This window comes from Aotus nancymaae, unplaced genomic scaffold, assembly GCF_030222135.1.
Source record: "Aotus nancymaae isolate 86718 unplaced genomic scaffold, 86718_ANA_hifiasm-v0.15.2.pri h1tg000008l, whole genome shotgun sequence".
NCBI classification, from domain to species: Eukaryota; Metazoa; Chordata; class Mammalia; order Primates; family Aotidae; genus Aotus; species Aotus nancymaae.
In genome coordinates, this window is record NW_026988419.1 from 64,421,784 (window position 1) to 64,442,319 (window position 20,536).

The 20,536-nt window shown below is 46.0% G+C and overlaps 1 long non-coding RNA gene across 5 annotated transcripts; it reads left to right on the plus strand.

Annotated features, from left to right (window-relative positions):
• Window positions 1–56: 56 nt before the first annotated feature.
• LOC105707585 (uncharacterized) lies at window positions 57–18,215 on the plus strand. Of its 5 annotated transcripts, none has more exons than XR_010341496.1 (9): window positions 57–170; window positions 3,720–3,936; window positions 4,208–4,314; window positions 4,850–4,915; window positions 6,287–6,356; window positions 9,114–9,172; window positions 10,442–10,513; window positions 16,282–16,448; window positions 17,379–18,215. It is a non-coding gene; the product is annotated as an uncharacterized LOC105707585 (long non-coding RNA). The 5 variants fall into 5 exon arrangements; XR_010341495.1 differs by having other exon boundaries at window positions 4,226–4,314; XR_010341494.1 differs by having other exon boundaries at window positions 3,720–4,314.
• Window positions 18,216–20,536: the final 2,321 nt, after the last annotated feature.

The following is a 20,536-nucleotide window of genomic DNA, read 5'->3' on the forward strand; positions in this document are numbered from 1 at the left end:
TTCCGATTGGCTCCACGTGAGGGGCCGGCCTCTGAAAACGTCACAGAGGCAGACCTTCGGCGACTTCGCGCGGAGGTGTGTTGCCTTGGAGCTGGATTGTCTTCTCCGCAGAGCAGAGCCTGGTAACTTCCACCTCCCGCTGCATCCTGTGTGCTGCTGGCTGGAGAAGGGTAGGTAACAAACTCCGACCCAGCACAATGTTAATGTGGGTCAAAAATAGAAAAAGTGTGTCCGGACGCTGGGGAGGTGGGAAGTTTTCTTCAGGCCAGGAGTTCAAGAGCAGCCTGGCAAAGTGGTGTGACCCCATTTCTGTAGTCCCACCTCAGCCTCGCAGCTACTTGAACCCCAAGGTTCAAGGCTGCAATGAGCTATGATTCTACCACAGCACTTCAGCCTGCGAGACTGAGGTAAACCCTGTCTAAAAAAATAAAGAAAACTATCCAAGCGTGCGACATTGAGGGACTGCTTAAAGAAAAATTGAGGCTGCCTGGGCCCTGTAATCCCAGCACTTTGGGAGGCTGAGGTGGGAGGATGGCTTGGAATCAGGAGTGTGAGACCGGCTTGAGCAACATGACAAAACCCCATCTCTACAAAAGATACAAAAATTAGCCAGGCATAGTGCATGTCTGACCTAATATTTTGTATTTTTTTGTAGAGATCGGGGGGAGTCTTGCCCCCATATTGCCCAGGCTGGTCTCGAACTCCTGAGTACAAGCCATCTTCTCACCTTGGCCTTCAAAGTCGTTGGGATTAAAGGTGTGAGCCACGGCGCCCCGCTTGGGTTAGACTATTTAATAACAAAGTCTGTGGCTCGGCTTGGTGGCTCACACCTGTAATTCCAGCACTTTGGGAGGCCAAGGCAGGTGGATCACCTGAGGTCAGGAGTTCGAGATCAGTGTAGCCAACATGATGAAACCTGGTTTCTACAAAAATTAGCTCCATGGGGTGGCACATGCCTTGTAGTCCCAGCTACTCGGGAGGCTGAGATGGGAGAATTGTTTGAACCCAGGAGGCAGAGGTTGCAGTTAGTCGAGATCACATCACTGAACCCTAGCCTGGGTGACAGAGCGAGACTCCAGAGTTTGAGACCAGCCTGGGCGATGTAGTGAAACCCTGACTCTACAAAACAAACGAATAAAAAAGGCAGGTGTAACTGTCCACCTGTGGCCCCACCCACTTAGGATGCTGAGGCAAGAGGATCACTTGAGGCCAGGAGCAGGTCTGCACTGAGTTAAGATCATCCCACTGCTCTCCATCCTGAGCAAAAGAATGAGACCATGTCTCTAGATAGCTAGCTAGATAATTGATATGTAGTTTTCTATCAGAATTTTTTCCTACATTTGAGCATATTTTTCTAAAGTAGCACTCAACGCATCAGCATTTTACAGTGTTATTAGTTGTTAAAGTGATTCTGTTTTTCTGAAATACAGTATCCTTTACAAAAGCAGTTTTGTCTGTCCAAGCACACAGATAGGTCCTCAAGTGAATTTGCCTGATGTTGGAGACCTTGGTACCATTTTCTCCCGTTGATTGGAACAGTCAGTAATTTCAGGTCACTGTTACCCTTGGAGGAAGAGCCCAAAGGCAACAAGTAAGGGCATTGGTGTCCAGGCCCTTCTAGAAGCATTTTCACCTTCCTTTAAGGTTTCCCTTGATGAACATGGAAGTACTGTATGTAGAATTGACTGTTCCAGCATCTTTGTATATTACCCCAAATTTATATGTCTTCCCTTTGTGAGAGGCACCCTGGTAGGCTAGGGGAGTTACACATGAAGTCTGATCTCAGCTTCACTGTTCAGAGATGCAACATGGTCCAATCAAATAACATTCTCTGAGCCTGTTTCTCTTTTACTTATTTTATTTATTTTTTATTTTTTAGAGACGGGGTCTTGCTCTTTTGCAGTGGTGTCATCCTGGATGACTGCAACCTGCACCTCTCAGGTTCAGGCGATTCTCCTGCCTCAACTTCCTGAGTAGCTTGGACTACAGGCACGTGCCACCACATCCAGCTAATTTTTGTATTTTTAGTAGAGATGGGGTTTCACCATTTTAGCAAGGATTGTCTCGATCTCTTGACCTCATGATCCACCTGCTTTAGCCTCCCAAAATGCCATGATTACAGGTGTGAGCCACCACACTTGCCCTGAGCTCATTTGTTTAGCTGTAAAATGAGATTAACAATTACACTCATCCAAAAAGACAGCTTATTGTACTGTCTTTTATTTTCTATGAAACTGTCTTTAACACAGTAATTATTTTCTTTGCCATGCCACATTTGTTTTTGTTTTGTCTTTGTTTTTCTTTTAGATGGAGTCTGGTTTTTTTGGTTTTGTTTTTTTGAGGTGGAGTCTCGCTGTTGTAGCCCAGGCTGGAGTGCAGTGGCATGATCTTGGCTCATCCTGTATCATACCCACAGAGAGACCCTTTTTTTCTCCAGGGCCTGGGGAGCAGCCAGGTTCCATGAGTTAAATGCAGATCTGAACCATACCGAGCTGGGATTAAAGTACACATTCTCCTCTTCTGAAAAGTAGCTAAGGATTCCACCTTGGTGTGGTGAAGAGTGTGGCAGAGCCAGACCAGACAAGGACTGATCACCAGGAAAAGCATGCTATCAAAGGCCTTGGTGAGTGCTGAGTGCCATGACTCACACCTGTAATCCCAGCACTTTGGGAAGCTGAGACAGATGGATCACTTGAGGCCAGGAATTTGAGTAGAGCCTGGGCAACATGGCAAAACCCTGTCTCTACTAAAAACAAAAAAATTAGCCAGGTGTGGTGGCACTTGCCTGTAATCCCAGCTACTCAGGAGGCTGATACAGGAGAATGTCTTGATCCAGGCAGGCAGAGGTTGCAGGGAGCCAAGATCACACCACTGCACTCTAGCTTGGGCAACAGAGTGAGACTCCAACAACAACAAAAAAATACCCTGAAGAAGAAATGTCTACTTCTGGGGGTTGGGTGGGGGACTGCTGGCAGAACTGGAAACTTTCTTCAGGTGGGGTTGTTTGTTTTGAGTTGGAGTCTGGCTCTCTCACCCAGGCTGGAGTGCAGTGGCACAATTTTAGCTCACTACAACCTCTGCCTCCCCTTCTTCAGGTTCAAACAGTTCCCATGTCTTAGCCTCCTAAGTAGCTGAGATTACAGGCATGTGCCACCACACCCAGCTAGTTTTTTTGCAGAGACAGGGTTTCACCATGTTGACCAGGCTGGTCTTGAACTTCTGACCTCAAGTGATCTGCCCACTTTGACCTCCCAAAATGCTGGGATTACAGGCATGAAACACTGCACCCAGCCCCTTCAGGTGGGTTTTGAGGCTTCACTACAATACTAGTTTCCTGTTTCTACTGCAACAAATTATGACACACTTAGGGCTTAAAACAACATTGACGTAGCTGGGTGTGGTGGCTCATGCCTGTAATCCAGCCCTTTGGGAGGCTGTGGGCAGATCACCTGAGGTCGGGAGTTCGAGACCAGCCTGACCAACATGGAGAAACTCCATCTCTACTAAAAATACAAAAATAGCTGGGCGTGGTAGTGCGTGCCTGTAATCCCAGCTACTCAGGAGGCTGAGGCAGGAGAATTGCTTCAACCTGGAAGGTGGAGGTTGCAGTGAGCCGAGATTGTGCCATCACATTCCAGCCTGGGTAAAAAGAGTGGAACTCTCTCTCTCTCTCTCAAAAAAAAAAAAAAAAAAAGCAACACAGATGTATTCCCTTACAGTTCTGAAGGCCAGAATTCTAAAGTCAGTCCCACTGACTCAAGGTGGGAGCAGGGCAGGTACCTTCTGAGGCTCTGTAGGAGAATGAGTTTCCTGGCCCTGGAGGTGGCCTGCACTCCTCAGCTTGTGCTGCCCATCTTGAATGACTCGAGGTTCCTGCTTCCATCACTACACTTCCCATCACTCTCCATCACCTGCTCTGCTCTGATAAGGATCTGGGTGAGTACATCAACCCCACTGTGACAAGCCAGAATAATCTTCCTTGCCAAAAATCCTTAACTTCATTATCTGCAAAGCCCCTTTTACCATATGAGGTCATGTTCACCAGTTCCTGGGATTAGATTATGAGCATCTTGGGGGGGTCACTGTCAGCCTATTACAGGTATGCTGTAAAACTATTACACCTTTCTGGTGTTTCAGTGATTGGGAGAAAAAGGGTTGGGATTTTTGCTTTGGGGTTCCTCTTAAACTTGTTTTTTTCTTTTTTGAGTCTTGCTCTTTTGCACAGGCTGGCTGCGGTCTCTGTTTCCTGCAACATTTGTCTCCTGGGTTTAAGTGATTCTTCTGCCTCAACCTCCTGAGTAGCTGGGACTACAGGTGCCTGCCACCATGTCTGGCTAAGTTTTGTATTTTTGGAGGAGATGGGGACAAGGGGGGGGTAGTGGAAGGTGGGGGAGGGGACAGAAGTTTCTGCTATGTTGCCCTCAGCTCAAAGTGATCCACTTACCTCTGCTCCCTAAGTGCTAGGATTACAGGCCTGCATCACCTCGCTGGCTGCTGTAAAGTCTTATTTCCGCACAGCTGAGACATGTTTTAGGAAGTTTGCTAAAAGACCCCTGGAGATATTCTCATTGTGGCCTCCTTGTTGTCTTATTTAATTTGATTGATCTTTTCTGCCCTCCTCCTTTTCAGAAATTAAAAGGATAAAAAGAGGTACTAGACTTTAAAACTTTTCTTACTATCTCCAGTTAAACTAATTATACGAACCACCAAAAAAGGGAAAAATTTTTTCAAAAGCAGTAAAATGATACGGACTGTTGAGATGTAAAATATAGGAAATAAGTCATTATATGTTAATGTTGCTCTGATATAAGGACATATTATTGACAATCAACCTTTGCTCAATTTTCAGAGAAATGGAATGATCTTATCACTGATCTGTGTAAACCCATTGAAGAATTATCTGAAAGAAAATATGGTATGTCTAAACTGGAAAAGTCCTGTAATACTTTGTTCATGAGTATTTACACAATAGAGTCACTGTTCATCTTGTAGTGTCTGTCTAAATATTAGAAACATTCTTTGTTTCTAGATTACTGCAAAGCTAAGGAAAAGTTGTATCCTTAAATTATCGGTTAGCATTTCTTTTAAACTTTCAGCATGGATATTTGGGATTTATTTACATATTTATTGCAAAGCCCTGGATCTTAGGGATTTAATTAATATATATATATATTTTTTAACTAATTGTTTCTCTTTATCTGCTTTGTTAAATTTGGTATTTGGTCTGGCATGGTGGCTCATGCCTGTAATTCCAGCACTTTGGGAGGCCAAGGTGGGCAGATCTTGAGGTCAGCTTGGCCAAGTCTCTTATCCTGTCTGAGCCTTAGTATGCTCTTTTGTGGTTGTGAGAACGGAAGATCTATCTCGAAGATTTGATAACATGCTACAGTGCTTCACATAATACCGGGTATATAAATACACAATAAATGCATCTTATATTTTTATTTACTTATTTATTTATTTTTTGAGACAGAATCTTGCTCTGTTGCACAAACTGCAGTGCAGTGGCATGAGATCTTGGTTCACTGCAACCTCTGCCTCATGGTTTCAAGCAATTCTTCTGCCTTGGCCTCCCAAGTAGCAGGGATTATAGGCATGCACCACCACACTCAGCTAACGTGTATTTTTAGTAGAGACAGGGTTTCACCATGTTGGCCAGAGTGGTCTTGAACTCCTGACCTCAAGTGATCCACCCGGCTTGGCCTCCCAAAGTGCTGGAATTTCAGGTGTGAGCCACTACACCCGGCCTATGTTTTTATGATATTGTTAATTTAGTAGTATTCTGAGTAAAAATCATTTGCTATTAAAGTTTTATGAATTCACTGTTTTATAAGTTGACTGACAATTTTTATAAATGTCAGTGCTTTTATAAGTTGAAACTGATTATGTTGTGGGGCTTTTGTTGTGATGGTGGTTTATTAGATTATTTTGTTTAAAGACAACAATGTTCATCTGTTGTGAAATTATAAAAAGTGAAATTATAAAAAATCTTCACATTTTATAATTTTAAAGCAATATTAATGGTAATTGCCTTAGGAAAAGTTTTTTTTTGTAATATGAAAGTATGATATTCAAGTTTAGTGTACAGCAAAGGATATTAAATCTAAGCACTAATGTGCTATATGGTGCACTTGAAATGTTAGTACAAATATCAGTGTTTAGCAGATAGACCTTAACAGAATGATAGCAACAAAATGGAGCTGTTTTGTTGGGAGACTGTTGATTATGTTTGATTTTAATACTCCCCATGCTCTTGACTTTCTTTTTTTTTTTTTCTTTGAAACAGAGTCTTGCTCTTTCACTCAGGCTGGAGTGCAGTGGTGTGACCTCAGCTGACCGAAACTTCCACTTCTAAGGTTGAATCGATCCTCTTGCCTCAGGCTCCCTAGTAGCTAGGACTACAGGCAAGTGCCACCATGCCTGGCTAATTTTTTTATTTTTAGTAGAGATGAGGTTTCACCGTGTTGGCCAGGCTGGTCTCGGACTCCTGACCTCAGGTGATCCAGCCACCTTGGCCTACCACAGTGCTCAGGTTACAGGTGTGAACCACCCCCACTTGGGTAGCTCTTGACTTTTTCTTTTTTTTTGAGATGGAGTTTTGCTCTTATTGCCCAGGCTGTAGGGCAATAACTCAATCTCAACTCACTGCAACCTCTGCTTCCCGGGTTGAAGCTATTCTTCTGCCTCAGCCTCCAGAGTAGCTGGAGGCATATGCCACAGTTCATTTTATATTTTATTAGAGATGGGTTTTTTTCATGTTGGTCAGGCTAGTCTGGAACTGTCTACCTCAGGTGATTTGCCTGCCTCAGCTTCCCAAAATGTTGGGATTACAGGTGTGAGCCACCATGCCCAGCCCAGCTCTTGACTTTTTATAGCTGTTATATTAGTTGAATCTTGAGTAAATGAATACTAGCTTAAAAGTTGCAGTTCAGGGAATCTTCTGTTTCTGTTATTAAAAAAATTATTTTTATAAGTCCAATAAGGTTACACTAATGTTTCTGTTTTGAAAATGTTACCTCTTCCATTTAGTATTGTATGTATTAAATAATATTAGCTGGTATGTTTTTCTCACCTTATAATGTGGTTCGGATTTCTGTAGAAAGTCTGGCTGTAGCTACATGGCCTTAAAGTAATGGGATCTACCTATCTTTTCTTTTCTTTATGAGGTGGAGTTTTGCTTTTGTCACCCATGCTAGAGTGCAATGGGGTGATCTTAGCTCACTGCAACCTCTGCCTCCTGGGTTTAGGTGATTCTCCTATCTCAGCATCCCAAGTAGCTAAGATTACAAGCACTCACCACCACAACTGGCTAATTTTTGTATTTTTCATAGAGATGCAGTTTTGCCATGTTGGCCAGCCTGGTCTCCAATTCCTGACCTCAGGTAATTCACCTGCCTTGGCCTCCCAAGTGCTAGGATTACAGGGGTAAGTCACCCTGCCTGTCTGTAGTGGGATATTTCACTGCAAACTTTGATGAACAGAATATTAGCATTTTTAGTGTTATTTTTATTTTCCTCACACTGTTTTTCTTTGGACTGAATTACAATAACAGAAGTAAACATCAAATTATAAAAGTTAAAGAGCAATGCCTGGCTCAGTGACTTATGCCTGTAATCCCAGCACTTTGGGAGGCCAAGGCGGGTGGATCACGAGGTCAGGAGATCGAGACCATCCTGGCAAACATGGTGAAATTCCGTCTCTACTAAAAGTATAAAAATCAGCTGAGCATGGTAGCAGGCACATGTAGTCCCAGCTACTCAGGAGGCTTAGGCAGGAGAATCACTTGAACCTGGGACACGGAGGTTGCAGTGAGCTGAGATTGTGCTGTTTCACTTCAGCCTGGCCACAGAGCAAGACTCCATCTCAAACATAAAAAGTTAAAGAGCAATACAGATTGTGTTTAAATGATCTCCCTGTTTCTTTTTGTCCTGATAGCTCAAACAGTAAAAGCCAATGGTCTGTTGGTGATCCTATGCCCCTTTTCTCCAGTCTCATGTTGAAGATCTTTATGTAGAAGGACTTCCCAAAGGAATGTTTTTTCCTTTGTGAGACAGAGTTTTCACTCTTGTCACCTCAGCTGGAATGTAGTGGCATGATCTCTGCTCACTTCAACCTCTGCCTCCTGGGTTCAAGCAATTCTCCTGCCTCAGTCTCCATATGGACCAGGCTGGCCTCGAAATCCTGACCTTGTGATACACCTTCCTTGGCCTTCCAAAGTGCTGGGATTACAGGCATGAGCCACTGTGCCCAGCCTATTTTATGTATTTTTTATCTTCCCCTTTTTAATTTATCTGGGTCCAACTTTGAGTAAGTCATACCAGTTTTAGCTTTTGAAACATGAACACCGCCCACACCTGACTGGCATGCAACTTACATTTTCTTTTACAATGTTGTGCTACTTTTGCTGAAGAAAAGAGTATCCATGTCTTGCTTTTAGGCCTGAGATTTTTAAAGCATATGTGGGAATATATGATTGTTTTTGTAGATATGTAAAGGAAGATAGCTTTGAATGCAATACAATATTGAAGGATCCCATTTAAGATTTTTGTAGTATGCTTTAAAGAGCTGTGTGTTGCCAAATTACCACTTTACTTGTGAGGACACATGCTCCATGAAGCAGCTTATGAGACAATTTGCAATTATTTTTTTTGTTACTCTTTAGAAACCTCAACTGAAGATTTAGTTGTGCTCAAGCATTCAGATTGTCTTTTCTTAATTTTTTTCTGAGAGGGAGTCTTGCTCTGTCACCCAGGCTGTAATGCAGTGATGTGATCTCAGCTCACTGCAACCTCCCCGTCTTGGGTGCAAGCAATTCTCCAGCTCAGCCTCCTGAGTAGCTGCGATTCCAGGTGCCTGCCACCACACCCAGGTAAGGTTTGTATTTTTAGTGGAGATGGGGTTTTACCATGTTGGCCTTGTTGGCCTCAAACTTTTGACCTTGTGATCTGTCTGCCTTAGCTTTCCAAAGTGTTGGAATTACAGGCAGGAGTTACTGTGCCCAGCCTGACTTTTCTTTTCAAAACCACCCTTGGTGATTAAATATTAAATATATACTAATGGATATTACTTTGCTAAATATTGCCTAGTGAATATTAAATATTCTCACCTTTCAGACATGAACTTATGAATTCAATAGCTGAAGATTTACAGCTTGATAAACCAGCTTCAGGAGGTACGTCTTCAGTCTTAAGTCAGATGAGAAGATTATGTGCAATAATTATTTAATGATTAACATTGATTTCTTTAATGGTACCTTCCACATGAAATAATATGTCTCTAACTATTAATTGTTTTCCAGGATAAGAGAATTTATGCTGTCAAAATTCTAATACTCTCTAAAACAGTCAACTTATTCTCTTTGTATTAACCCATTATAAATACATGTAGATACGGGATTAATGGGTAGACAGCAGTAAAATAACAATCTTTGTCCTTCTCAGATGCAATATTTATTTGGCATAGTGCATTGAACAGTTTATTGTTCAAGTCTACACCAGTCAACTGAACAAGCATTCATCAAATGCTCATGATACCCAGAACATAAGAAGGTTTCCTTTTAGAGTATGGAGCCATGCATGTCATGTCTTAATTGTTAGATGTGTTTTTAAAGAAATAGAATTGATTTTCTCACTAGTTTTGGCTCTGGCATGGTGTGGTGACAAAACAGAATGGAATTAAACTGTTTAGATTTACTAAAATGGGAGGATTGCCAGCAAGATCATGTCCCTGGTCTCCCCATAGCAAATGTCACCTGCTAGCTGTTTATTTATTTATTTATTGAGATGGAGTTTTGCTGGATTGCCCATGCTGGAGTGCAGTGGCATGATATCAGCTTGCTGTATGCTCCCACCTTCTGGGTTCAAGCAAATCTTCCTACTTCATGTTTCAAGTAGCTGGGATTACAGGCACCTGCCACCATGGCTGCCTAAGTTTTGTATTTGTAGCAGGGATGGGGTTTCACTGTTGGCCAGGCTGGTCTTGAACTCCTAACCTCAGGTGAGCTGCCCACTTCAGCCTCCCAAAGTGCTGGGATTACAGGCGTGAGCCACTGTGCCTGGCCTGGTAGCTGTTCTTGAGCACACCGAGTTCTGCTTTTTTCCAGCTTTAATGAATGTCTGGTCCTTCCTTTTTTTGTTCAGTGTTAGCATTGTTTCAGTAATAAGTACATTCTGGAATCTTAGAAATAGTTTTAGTCACAGGAAAGAAAAAATACTGCCTATTTTATAATAATAATATTTAGGCTGGGTGTGGTGGCTCACGCCTGTAATCAAGCACTTTGAAGGCCAAGGTGGGTGGATCACCTGAGGTCGGGAGTTCAAGACCAGCCTGACCAACATGGTGAAACCCCTTCTTAAAACAATAATAATAATAATAATATTTAACAACCCAAGTTAGTAAACCCATTACATTGAGAAAACTTGTATTTTTGTGATTTTGACAGTAAAGGAAGAATGATGTGCCAGAATCACCAAATTAAGAAAGACAGTGGATCAGCTTTTCTGCAAAAAATTTGGTAAGCCTTTTTTTCCTCCTTTAAAGTATATTACTGAGTAATGTCTTTTGTTTTGTTTTCTTTTCTTTATATGGAGTCTTGCTCTGTCACCCAGGCTGGAGTACAGTGGCTCTCTGCAACCTCTGCCTCCCAGATTCAAGTAGTTTTCTTGCCTCACTCTTCTGAGTAGCTGAGATTACAGGTGCACACCACCATGTATAGCTAATTTTTGTATTTTTTCGGTAGAGGTGGATTTCACCATGTTGGCCAGGCTTGTCTTGAACTCCTCATTCTGTGATTCCCACATTTTGGCCTCCCAAAGTGCTGGTATTACAGATGTGAGCCACCACACCTGGTGGTAATGTTTTGTATAAAGTTTTATCTTAGGAAAGTATGTACAATGAGTAGGACTCAGCTCCAGTTTTCTCTTACTGTTCTGCTTTTTTTTTTTTGGTGATGGAGTTTCAGTGTTGTTGCTCAGGCTGGAGTGCAGAGTGGCACTGTCTTGGCTCACTGCAACCTTCACCTCCCAGGTTCAAGTGATTGTCTTGCCTCAGCCTTTCAAATAGCTGGGATTGTAGGCACCTGCCACCATGCCTGGCTAATATTTGTATTTTTAGTAGAGTTGGGGTTTCATCATTTTGGCCAGGCTAGCCTAAAACTCCTGACCTGAGTTGATTCCCCCTCCTCCCAACATGTTGGGATTACGGGCATGAGCCACTATATCTGGACTCTCTGACTTTTTTTTTTTTTTTAATTTAGATGGAGTCTCATTCTGTCACCCAGGCTGGAGTGCAATGGCAGGATCTCAGTTCACTGCAACCTCTGCCTCCCAGTTTCAAGTGATTCTCCTGCCTCAGCCTCCTGACTAGCTGGGATTATAGGCATGACCACCACACTTGGCTAATTTTATATTTTCAGTAGAGACAGGGCTTTGCCTTGTTGGTCAGGCTGGTCTTAAACTCCTGACCTCAGGTGGTTCAGCTGCCTCAGTGTCCCAAATTGCTGAGATTACAGATGTGAGCCACCATGCTTGGCCATCCTACAGTTTTTAATATGAATAGATTATAGAAATTTTAATCCTACATAGGAGGAGAGTCGAGTAATGGAAACACTTATGCTTTTTACTGAGTAGATTTTTCTGTACAGTCAAAGGTTTTCTGCAGGAGGATTGACACCATTGGGAAGCCTCTTTTCTTTGGGCTTTACCTGTGCCTGGGTGCCACTCTGTAGTAACAGAGAGAGCTTTGGCAGTAGCCACCACTGGGCATTTGAAGGTACAACCTCAGCCAACCTGTGTTTTCTATCTTGTTCCTTAAATACTTCATCAACACTTCAAAATACTTAGTTTTAATTTTTTATTCAACACCTTTTGCCACCCAGAGTTGCTCTCTGCCCCATTTTTATTCTGCTTCTCAGCAGAATTCTAGGTTATTGTTCTCTGCCCCCTCATTTTTTATAAAAATGTTCAAATCTTGTGGACTCTTTCTTGGCTCCTCTCTGTCTCATTTTCAGTCTCTTGAGGCCCCTGCCCTCATCCTCTCTACACTGGAGAGTGCCAGCTGGCAGCTTCATCCTGAGCCCTCTTTCTTTCTTTCTTTCTTTTTTTTTTTTGAGATAGAATCTTCCTCTTGTAACCCACGCTGGAGTGCAGTGGCACAGTCTTGGCTCACTGCAACCTCTGCCTCCCTGATTCAAGCGATTCTCCTGCCTCAGCCTCCTGAGTAGCTGGGATTACAGATGTCTGCCACTATGCCTGGCTAATTTTTCTATTTTTTTAGTAGAGATGAGGTTTCACCATGTTGGTCAGGCTGGTCTTGAACTCCTGACCTCGTGATCCGCCTGCCTTGGCCTCCGAAAGTGCTCAGATTACAGGCATGAGCCACTTTGCCCAGCCTCTTTCTCTCTTACTGTGTCTTACTTACAGATAATCCCACCCTGCCCACCTCTTGAAAATATTATGTTGTCTGTGTCTTTGAGACTCTCATTCCTGGCCCTAAAGATAGATGCTCCTCATACCAGACCTCTGTATTTACCTATCTGCTTGACCCCTCCTTGGGCTTCATGTGTCCCAGGCAAAGTCCCCATTTCCTTCTCCATGAGCTCCTCTCAGGGTCTACAAGCCCAAGCCAGATGCCCAGGAGTTACCCGGAGGTATGATTGTCTCCCTTCTCATATCCAGCGTAGCAAGGCCTGCTGACTCTGCCCGAACACAAAGCCCAGGTTCTACCCCATCCTCCTTCACTGCCCTCCAGTGCTCAGTTAGAGCCGTGCCACAGAGCAGCCAGGTCAGGCTCATTGAAAGTAGGAGGTGGAGCCTGTCATTCTCTGGACTCTCATCTGTAATGGCTTCCACTGTACTTGGAGTAAACCTCAGACCCTGATTGGATCTGTAGGGGCATGGGTGAGCTGCCCTCTGCCATTCCTCTGCTTTTCCCACGTGCCCACTGTGGCTCACTTGCTCTGTGCCAGCCACTCTGGTCATTTGTGTGCCTTTCTTCCTCTCAGGTCACAGCCTCCTGGCACTGTTGCACTGAGGGCTGGTGTTTGTGGAATGCTGTTAGTTGAGGCCTTTCTGTGCTTCTTCTTTCTATTAGCATTACAGTCGAAATGTCACCATGTTGGAGAGGTCTTCACTGAGCACTGTCTCACCTCAGCCTCGAGGCTCACCGACTCATCCTCCTTTTATTTTTCACAGAGCACTGCTGGCTGACTTTTTCCTCCTGCTTCAGCATAGTGGCTCTGACAGCCCAGATCATGCCTGTCTTTACTTCTCAAGCAGGTTCTCAAGTGATTCTCCTGCCTCAGCCTCCCAAGTAGCTGGGATCACAGGTGTGCACCACCACACCCAGCTAATTTTATTTTTTATTTGTAGTAGAGATGGGGGTTCCACCATGTTGGTCAGGCTGCTCTGAAACTCCTGACCTAAGGTGATCCACCCACCTTGACCTCCCAGAGTGCTGGGATTATAGGTGTGAGCCACTGTGCCTGGCCAGGAATGGGTTATTTTTATGCTTCCCCTTTTGAGACGTTGCCATGGCATTTGTAAACTGTCATAGTGTTGGTGGGAGTGTAGTAGCAGTGAGGATGACCAGAGGCCACTCTCGTCACTATCTTGGTTTTGGCTGGCCACTTTACTGCAACCCATTTTATCAGCAAGGTCTTTATGAACTGTATCTTGTGCTGACCTCCTTCCTCACGCTGTGACTTAGAATGTCTTAACTATCTGAGAATGCAACTCAGCAGGTCTCAGCCTCATTTTACCCAACTCCTATTTTAGATGGAGTTGCTCTGGTTCAAATGCCTCTGACAATATTGCTGCTTTCTTTATGGTCCCCAAAAGGGGAAAGGAAATCTTAGGATTTTCATTGCTGTGAACCACTGCAAGTATTGAGGAAATGATCACTACTTCCAACCTCATAATCCTGAAGTCATTTGGTACCTGTGAGTCAGGTGTTGGAAACTGGGCAGTGTGGAAGACAGTGCCCTGCCCCATGCATTCCGGAGCATTTAATCTGACAGGGAAATGTGTAGTAAGTAGGAGATATTTACTATGTAAGAAGGGGTTATGGTCTGGGAAAGAATTAAGTGGAATAAGGGGGATGATGAGGCAGAGGGTGTGATTGGGACAGCCTTGGTGATGCGTGATGAGCACATTCTGCAGTTGGTCTCACCTCTTTCTAAAACTTTCAGTTTTCACTCTCAACCACAACAAAGGGTTCTTTTTTGTTTTATAGAAAGTTTGTCAGAATTAGGTTTATATATTTTCTTGTTGAATTAACAGAATAATTTGATTTAACATCACTCTCTAGTATGACTGAAAGCCTCTAATCTTTTACTGTTATTTATTTATGGGCATATTTCTTTTTACAGCTATGATAGTTATTTCACTTTGTGTGATTTCTCAAAAATACATGTGTTTCTTATGTCAAAGAGCTCCTACACTAGATCCCTTCAGATTTGATGCTAATAACATGAATTAAGAATTTAAGACAAGTCTTTAGATGTTAGAGGAAAGCCAATCTAATAGCAAAGAAATTAATTAATTAATTTCAAGTTGACATTCAAGTTGAGTTGTGGAGGTGGGGGAGGCAGTTTGGTAAATGAGTTTGGAAGTAAGGAGAAAGGTCTGGCAATAGATATAATTTTGGATTTTGTAGTAGTGTTTTGATAGCAGTTGTTGATAGCACCAAAATAAATTATCAGTGAGCTCCCTGACAGCTCCCTGACTTTTCTTTTTAAAGAAACAGGGTCGTGTTATGTTTTCTGGGCTGGGCTAGAACTCCTGGGCTCAAGTTATCCTCCTGTCTCGGTCTCCTAAGTCGTATCTAGGGCTACAGCCATGTGCCACCATGCCCAGGTTTGAGCCACTCCCAGCCATCATGTTGCAAAATATTTAAATGTTACATTCAGAGGTGCATGGGAGATCTATATATAAGTAGCATCACATAAATTGCTTGAATGTTTCTCTTTAGAGTTCTGTTTGGATGAGGCTTAAGAGCAGGGATTAGTAAATTCATTTTTACTTATTTTTTCTTAAGGCAGATTCTCACTCTGTTGTTCAGGCTGGAGTACAGTAGCTCACTGCAGCCTCTGCCTCCCGGGTTCAACTGATTCTCTTGCCTCAGCCTCATGAGTAGCTGGGACTACAGGTGCCTGCCACCACACCCAGTTTTTTTTTTTTTTTTTTTTTTTTTTTTTTGCTAGAGACAGGGTTTCACCACATTGGCCAGGCTGGTCTCGAACTCCTGACCCGAGTGATGCCCCTGCCTTGGCTTTACAAAGAGTTGGGATTACAAGCATGAGCCATGGTGTCTGGCCACTTTTTTTTTCTTTTTTTACATTTTTAAATTACAGTTTTTATACCTATTCAGAAGTAGAGAAAATAGTACAATGAACACTAAAATACCCATTCCTGAATTTCCGTGATCATTAAGATTGTCCTACATTTTGTTCTATTTCTTTTCTTCCCTTTGCAAGAATATTGTAAAGCAAATCACAGTCTTCACATCATTTTACCTGTTCAGTGCACATCCCCAAACAGCCACTATCTCATCACATCTGACAAAACTAAAAATGATTTTTTGGTGTCAGCTCATTGTTTGCTTTATATCTGGATCCAAACAATCTTCTTGTGCTAACTTTGGTTATTATGCCTCTTTTAATCTAAACCAGCCTCTGCTTACTATTGTTATTTCACATTCCATGAATTCTTTATGGAAAGTTATTTCTTTTAAAATAGCATGCTTACAAGGTTGAAGGGGTAAAGAATATTGATCTTGTGGTTGCAGTGCAGATGAAAGTGTAGCCTGTAATGTGCCAGTGTGCAGCAGCAATGGAGGAGGGTTATTAAAGGTCACCAGCAGGGAGTAGCAAAAGGTTGCTTCCAAATAGTATTTACAGGCTGGGTGCGATGGCTCATGCCTGTAATCCCAGCACTTTGGGAGGCTGAGATGGGCGAACCACCTGAGATCAGGAGTTTGAGACCATCCTCCCCAAAATGGTGAAACCCGGTCTCTACTAAAAAATAAAAAATTTAGCCAGGTGATGATGGCAAGTGCCTATAATCTTAGCTACTTGGGAGGCTGAGGCAGAAGAATTGCTAGAACCTGGGAGGTGGAGGTTGCAGTGAGCTGAGATCATGCCACTGCACTCCAGCCTGGGTGACAGAGCAAGACTCCATCTCAAAAAAAAAAAAAAAATACTATTTAGGTTGTATTCTTTATTTTCTATAATAATTTTCTTTCTCTCTCTTCCTAAGGGTATTTAAAAAAAGTTTTATCTTTTAGGATCTTTGAAGATCTCTTTTAAGACCAAAACTTTAAAGCACATTCAAATGATTTGTATGTGGAAGGACTACTGGAAAACATTCCTTTCAGAAGTCCCTCATGATATGGAATTCCAAGGCTGGAAAACATCAGTCAAGTGGGCAACTGAATTAAATTTTTATTAAAAGGTAAGATAATCTGCAGAAACAAATTAAGAAGAGATTAATTTGATGAAGATGGGCCTTTTGTTCCCGTCTCATTATGACTTCTTTATATTTACAATTAATATTTAGATTCACTCATTGAACAAACATTTATTTAGTATAAGCATTAGATGTGCAAAATTGGGTCTGACTAGAACCCTGTCGTTGGGGGCTTAATACTAAGAAAAATAAAATGAAAAGTTATTGAGCATTTTTGGGGAAGAAAGCAAGGATGACATATCCAGTAACTGTCTCATTAAAGATCAATGAGAAAGCAAAAGCAAAGTATTACAAATTCCATCAAAGAAAACCATTTAAGTTTTTGTTTTTGAGACAGTCTCACTCTGTCACCCAACCTGGAGTGCTGAACATGATCATCTTTAAACACAAAAATTAATCACCATCACAACAGAAGCCCCACAACATAATCTGCTTCACTTACAAAAAGCGAAAAGAGAAAGGGAACCTGTTTCAAATATGAGTAAAGGCAGGGAGGTGTCAAATATGGTCACATATTCACATACTTCACCCATTGTGTGTGGAGTGAGGAGTGCCATGTGGGTGTGGTGGGATTGCATAGACTTGTGTGACCAAGTGGAGGAAGGGCTTAGAGCCTACCAAAGAAGTGGCAGTCATTAAATGGTCTCATAGTGTTATGCCCTAGCGAGTTTAAACAGAAGCGCCATGCACTGAGTTTGTTGAGAGTCCACATTTATGCTGGCATCTGAGAGTCAGCTAGAGCTCAAACCTCTCGGCCAAGAACAAAGGGCAGTCAACATTTTTATACCAGTTTAGGGTCGGGGCGGTAAGCAGATTATTACAGAAGCAGAAGGAGCAGGTCAAGGGAAGGGGGGCTTGTCTAACAAAAAGTTCTACTTAAGATTTTTTTTTTAACTCAAGATTTTTTTTACTCAGGCCCATCTCCCTCCTGACAGTGGCCTCTCCAGGCCCAGCTCTGGCCACCCCACAGCCTCCCCAGCACCAGCCACTGCCTGCTGGCGGCTACCCCAGGCCAAATTCCTGCCTGCCTCCCGGCTGCGTCCACAAGCCCAGCACCTCCTCACACTGGCCGGTTGAGGCCCAGCTCGTTCCTCTGGCAGACGTCTCTGGACCCAGCCCTCGCCTGGTGCTGGCCTCGCATCTGGGCCCAGCTCCTCCCTCGCACTGGCCTTTCTCGGCCCAGCCTGCCTCTCATGGAGTCTCCCGGGCCAGCTCATGCCTCCCGGTGGCCTGTCCAGGCCCGAAGCTTCCTCTCCAGGTCCGGCCTACCCAGGTCTGGCTCCTGCCTGCACTAGGCCCCTCCAGGCCCAGCCTCTGCCTCTCAGTGGACCCTCCAGACCCAGCTCATGGCCTCACCGTGGCCTCCGTTCAGCCCAGCTCCTGTCTCTGCAGCAGTATGTTTCCACAAGCCCAGCCCCCAGCCTCCCCATGGCCCCCTTGGGCCAAGCCGGTGCCTTCTGGTGGCCCCCCGGGCCCAGCGTTGGCCTTCTGGAATCCTCTGTGTGTCCAGAATGTCTTCAGGTCAGCCTCTCAGGGCCCAGCTCCTCCTCCTGGTGGCATCTAAGTGCCCATCTTCCTGCTTCACCTCACAGCAACCTCTGTGGACTCGGCTCCTGCCCTGCTCCCAGCGGCCTTTGTAGGCCCAAAAGCTCAGGCCCTCAACTCAGGCTCTCCAGGCCTACTGGCTCATGCCTCACACTGGCCTCTCCAGGCTTGGCTCCTGCCCTCCCAGGGCATCTCCAGGCCCCAAACGTTCCTGAGTCAGCTTCTTCCTGCTGCCTCCTCCTGCTGGCCTCAGGAGGCCCAAGCATTGGGTCCTGAAGTCAGCCTCTCCAGGCCCAGCTCCTGCCCTCCTGGCATCTCCTCCACATGGGCACAAAATGTGTTCACATGGGCCCGTCCAGGGCCAGCTCCTGCTTCCCCTCAGCCTCTCTGGGAGGTCCAGCCTATGCCTCCCTTCTGGCGGTCTCCCCAGGCCCGGATCCTCCTCTCTGGCCGCATCTACTGGCCCATGTCCTGCCTCCCAGCAGCTTCTTTTGGCTCAGCTCCTGGCCAGCTTCCAGCTGCCTTTCCTCTGTCGGCCTGAAGCTTTCTCAAGTGGGGCTTTCCGGGCCTCCATTCTGCCTCCTGGTGGCCTTGACAGGCCCTGCTACTGCCTGACATTGGCCACTCCAGGCCCAGCTCTGGACTCCCCACAGCCTCCCCAGCACCAGCTGCTGCCTGCTGGTGGCTTCCCCAGGCCAAGATCCTGCCTGCCTTCCTGCCTGCATCCTGGCTGCATCCACAGGCCCAGGGCCTCCCTCACATTGGTCCATTGGGGCCAAGCTCATGCCTGTGGCAAACCTCTCTGGACCCAGCTCTCACCTCTTGCTGGCCTCGAGTCTAGGCCCAGGTCCTCCCTCGCAGCGGCCTTCCTCAGCCCAGCTCATGTATCATGGACTCTCCCGGACCAGCTACTGCCTCCTGGAGGCCTGTCCATGTCCGAAGCTTCTTCTCTGGGCCCGAACTCTGCAGGCCCAGCTCCTGCCTGTGCCAGGCCCCTCCGGGCCCAGCCTCCACCTTTCAGCGGACCCTCCAGGCCCAGCTCGTGCCATCATGGTGGCCTCTGCTCAGGGCCAGCTCCTGCCTCTGTGGCAGCTTATATCCACAGGCCCTGCCCCTGGCCTCCCTATGGCCCCATCGGGCCAAGCCATTGCATCCCAGCGGCACTTCTGGGCCCAGCATTGGCCTTCTGGCATCCTCTCCAGACCCAGAACGTCTTCAGGTAGGCCTCTCGGGTCCCAGCTCCTCCTCTCAGCTGCATCTACAGGCCTAACTTCCGAATTTGCCTCCTAGCAACCTCTGTGGACTCAGCTCCTGCCCAGCTTCCAGTGGCCTTTGTAGGCCCGAAAGCTCAGGCCCTCAACTCAGGCTGTCCAGGCCCACCCAGCTCATGCCTCACGCTGGCCTCTCCAGGCTTGGCTCCTGCCTTTCCAGGGCACCTCCAGGCCCCAGACGTTCCCAAGTCAGCTTCTGCTGGCCCAGCTCATGCTGCCTCCTCCCGCTGCCTCCTCCCACTGGCCTCGGGAGGCCCAAGCATTGGGTCCTGAAGTCTGCCTCTACAAGCCCAGCTCCTACCCTCCTGGTGGCCCCCTCAACATAGGCGCAATATGTCATCACATGGGCACAATAGGTTGTCACGTGGGCTCCTCCAGGACCAGCTCCTGTCTCCCAGCGGCCCCATGGGGCCCAGCTCCTGTGTCTCGCCAGCCTTCCAGGAGGCCCAGCGTGTGCCTCCCTACTGGCGAACTCCCCAGGCCAGGATCGTCCTCCTGGCCGCGTCTATGGGCCCACATTTTGCCTCCCGGCAGTCTCTTTTGGCTCGTCTCTTGGCCAATTACTGGCAGCCTTTCATCTGTCATCCCGAAGCTTCCTCAGGTGGGGCCTTCTGGGCATCCCTTCTGCCTCCTGGTGGCCTCGACAGGCCCAGCTACCTCCTGACAGTGGCCTCTCCAGGTCCAGCTCTGGCCTCCCCACAGCCTCCCCAGCATCAGCCACTGCCTGCCGGCGGCTTCCCCAGTCCAAAATCCTGCCTGCCTCCCAGCTGCGTCCACAGGCCCAGCACCTCCCTCACACTGGCCAGTTGAGGCCCACCTCCTGCATCTGGCAGACGTCTCTGGACCCACCTCTCACCTGTCACTGGCCTCGAGTCTGTGCCCAGGTCCTCCCTCGCACCAGCCTTTCTCAGCCCACCTCACCTCTCATGGACTCTCCCGGGCCAGCTCCTGCATCCCGGTGGCCTCCCCAGGCCTGACTCCTGCCTGTGCTAGGCCCCTCTAGGCCCAGCGTCCACAGTTCAGTGGACCCTCCAGACCCAGCTTGTGGCCTCACTGTGACCTCTGCTCAGCCAAGGTCCTGCCTCTGTTTCAGCCTGTATCCATAGGCCCTGCCCCTGGCCTCCCCGTGGCCCCCTCAGGCCAAGCTGGTGCCTCCCGGCAGCCCTCCTGGGCCCAGCATTGACCTTCTGGCATCCTCTCCATGTCCAGAACATCTTCAGGTCAACCTCTTGGGGCCCAGCTCCTCCTCCTGGTGGC